We start from the raw sequence: 899 nt of genomic DNA, 5'->3' as shown, positions 1-899 counted from the left end.
GGGAAAGAGACCACCCATCCACATCTGTCCTGATCTCAAAGACTTTAATGGTTTGATTGCCACACTATGAAGCCCAGCTCTGCTGTGTGTTCAGCAGTTCTGCATAACCTGCCTGTGTGAGTTGGGGCGAGTTGCTTAGCTTGTCAATAAAATGACAGGATTGTCAGGATCGAATGGTTAAGTGGCGTGACATAGCTAAAGCACGGTATCTAGAACCTAGAGGAGTTTCTGTCCTTTCCGATGCATTGGAGGACTACTCCAGGGGCACAAGTGAGATCTCTAGCTACAGGTTTGCCCACTGCCACATCCTAGGCGGGGGACAGAATAAAAGCAGGACGAGCTTCAGCGGCTTGTCGCAAGGGTTCCCGTGGAGGTACTGTTCAGCTCTTTTGTGAGTCCCTGCTGAAAGTACAGACATCTGACCTTCCTGGGTCTAGGCTGATCAGTGTCCAGCTTGTGCCTCCACAACTCAGCTGAGACTCAGGGTAGGGCAATGAGGGGCAAGGCCTGAGTCGCAAAGAGAGACCCAGACAGCCCCTCACTTTCACTCCAGAGCAGAGAGCAGGCTGTGAGCTCACAGTGTGTAGCGTGCACCAGTGTTGCCTAGCATAGAGCACAACTGAGTGAGAATCAACCTTTAACCTGGATTGGTTTGTATGAGACCCCTGCCAGAGAAATGCCAAAGCTGGAGCAAGCTTCTCCTTCAGCTTCTGAAGAGCACATGTTCGTACCTTCCTTGACCAGAAGATTAAATATCAGAAAGCTTTCCTGTACCCTAAGAACAGAGGCTTCCTCTTCCATAAACAAAGCTTCCCTCCCTCTCTGGAGAGAAAGCAACATCTAAAAATAACACAGGCATGCCAGGGCTGAGTGGACAGGGAATGGAGGCATTGGAGCAT

General features: G+C 50.3%; 1 protein-coding gene across 1 annotated transcript in view; it reads left to right on the top strand.

Moving 5' to 3' along the window:
* The window catches only part of KCNJ5 (potassium voltage-gated channel subfamily J member 5), a 29,059-nt gene that overhangs the window by 23,767 nt on the left and 4,393 nt on the right, over positions 1 to 899 (top strand). The window lies entirely within an intron of this gene.

The sequence above is a fragment of the Pteropus alecto genome, unplaced genomic scaffold (assembly GCF_000325575.1).
Source record: "Pteropus alecto unplaced genomic scaffold, ASM32557v1 scaffold135, whole genome shotgun sequence".
Classification (NCBI taxonomy): Eukaryota; Metazoa; Chordata; class Mammalia; order Chiroptera; family Pteropodidae; genus Pteropus; species Pteropus alecto.
The sequence above is the reverse complement of the archived record's forward strand: the minus strand, read 5'-3'. Positions and strand labels throughout refer to the sequence as shown.